General features: G+C 45.1%; 1 long non-coding RNA gene across 1 annotated transcript; it reads left to right on the forward strand.

The window, feature by feature from the left end:
* On the forward strand, positions 1–2,065 carry LOC143512446 (uncharacterized). The gene is made up of 2 exons (XR_013130459.1): positions 1–930; positions 1,272–2,065. It is a non-coding gene; the product is annotated as an uncharacterized LOC143512446 (long non-coding RNA).
* Positions 2,066–2,570: the final 505 nt, after the last annotated feature.

Raw genomic sequence — 2,570 nt, forward strand, 5'->3', positions numbered from 1 at the left:
TTAAGAGTTAAAGCCCCGAACAAAGACACAAAGAGGTCAGTCCTCGGCGACACCTGACTGCTTTACCTCCTTTCTCTTCTCCTTGATCCCTTCCGCTAGCCTGTCATTAGTCCTAATGATGGAAAATTGTCATGTTGATGTCTCTCCATCTCTCTCTCTTTCCAGCTTCCTTTTTGGTCATGCTCTCTTTCTCTCTTCTGTCTCCCTCTCTTCTCTCTCCCTCTTTTCTCCCTCTTGCCCCCCTCTTCCACAAGCTCTCTCTTTTGTATAAGTAGTAGGTGGAAGCTCCATTTATTACAAAGTTCTTTTTGCCTAAAAGCCAGGGACGGTGCATTTGCAGCACGGGGGAGAAAAGGCACTGGATGGTCTTTCCATCATGGGGATAATTACCCCCACTGTGACCCTAATGACGCGCCCCGCTCACCCGGTGTCTCCCGCACGCGCCCAGCCGTTCCGCGCCAGGCCCTCTCCTCTCCTCTCTCCTCTTTCCACCTCTCCTCTCCTCTCTCCTCCTCTCCTCTCCTCTCCTTCTCTCCTCTCTCCTCTCCTCTCTTCTCCTCTCCTCTCCTGTCCTGTCCTCTCTCCTCCTCTCCTCCTCTACTCTCCTCTTCTCTCTCCTCCTCTCCTCTCTCCTCCTCTCCTCTCCTCTCTCCTCCTCTGCTCTCCTCTCCTTCTCTCCTCTCCTCTCCTTCTCTCCTCTCTCCTCTCCTCTCCTCTCTTCTCCTCTCCTGTCCTGTCCTCTCTCCTCCTCTCCTCTCCTCCCCTCTACTCTCCTCTCCTCTCTCCTCCTCTCCTCTCTCCTTGCCGATCCTCTCCTCTCTCACGGCACCCTGTGTCAGGGAATATGAAAACCCCTATAATGAAACCATTTTGGCTGATGGAAAAAAAAGGGAACAGGAGCTGCACTTGCTACAAAGGCGACTCAATTATGTGAGTAATTGTGCTAATTTTCCTTCCATTCACGGCTCTTTCTGAAAGGGAAGGAAGGGGGAAAACAGAGAGATGCTGAAAGGGAAATTACACGGACAATGTGGAGTGTGAAAAATGTTACACACACACACACAAAACACTGCAAGAAAAGTGCAAGACTATGAATAAATATGTTAATATAGGTGGGCCGTACACATATACAGGCAAAGCTTAAGGAGAACCAGGTAAACACGTAGAGACAGATAGATGATATAGATGACCACGGAGCAAATAATAGCATGATAAAACTAGATGTGCAGCTGTCTGAAAATTAAACCTCTTTCTCCTCCCTATTGACAAAGCTGAGCTCCTGCAAAAGCACCTCGGTGGTTAGAGATCATTTGGAGACCCATGACAGGAAAAAGGATAATTACCCTCCGGGAGAGGCAGGCGGACTGACGCGCCCTTAAGACGCTACCCTGAATACAGCCGCTTGATAGGCGGCAGAAGGAATAATTTTGTGCTTTGCTTTCTCTTTTATTCTGCGGAACATGTTTTGTTGGGTGGAAGACAAGGCAGAAAGCTCCTTGGAGTGCATTAAACCCTAGGTGTTCGCAAATATAAGGTTCCTCTGTCTATCAACTGGCACCTAGAGAACAACTCTTAAATGCATTAAAATGCCTCTTCCTTTCTGCCCGCCGACAGCCGTGCCAGTGAGATATGCATTAGGGTTTCTGCTGCACAGCGGGAGTTGGATTTCTCACACAACACAAGGGACATTCTAGATTCATCTTGGCAAAAAAGGACCAAACCCACAAACTGAGACTTGTTTTGAGCAAGAAAAATAAATCATTGCACTCCAGTTCATGTAGTGATAGCAAATGATTCATATTCATAATCGTCCGCACCGGTTTTTGAATATTTCACATTTCATATTTGTTTTTGTGTATATTATACATATCAATGGGCACTGCATAGTCTGAAGATCCAAACATTTGCACACCTCAGGAAATCACTTGAATAACTTGAATAAGCACTTTATTCTATGGTCTATGGCAAATTTTCATTTTAACACATAATTTCACTGTGAATTAGGATTGTAAAGTTTTGCCCTACAATAAAAAATACAATAATAAAATAATGATTAACAAATCAACATGAGTCTTCTGAATTATTTACATTGAAATACACTGCCTTACATTGTCAGATGTTAAAACTATGTGTCTTATCACTAATCTTGATGCATTCATTTCAATGAGTCGAGGAAATGTTTCTACACAACCAAGAATACAAATGGTCTTTTGTTCCTGTATACAGAAATGCATCGGCGTTCAGTGAATTAATGGTGTACCACCTTTACCACTTCTACGAATCACCCTTGGCATGTGATTAATGTCCAAAAGCCCTTACTGCATGTGCACCTGGACACTCTTGATTTATATTTAAGCAGAGGTGGTTTCAGATGCCACCAAACACTACATCTCTTCATTCTCTGGTCTTCACTCCTATTCTTGCTCTTTCTTTCCCTCCATCCTTAAACTGTTCCCACATGTATGAGGTCTGACCAGCCCCCCCACTCAACCCACCCCCAAGTGTGGAGATCTGCAGTGATCTGGTGGTGATCTCCCTGGGTGTCCTACATGCTGGCCTCTCTAATACTC

The sequence above is a fragment of the Brachyhypopomus gauderio genome, chromosome 4 (assembly GCF_052324685.1).
Source record: "Brachyhypopomus gauderio isolate BG-103 chromosome 4, BGAUD_0.2, whole genome shotgun sequence".
Lineage (NCBI taxonomy): Eukaryota > Metazoa > Chordata > Actinopteri > Gymnotiformes > Hypopomidae > Brachyhypopomus > Brachyhypopomus gauderio.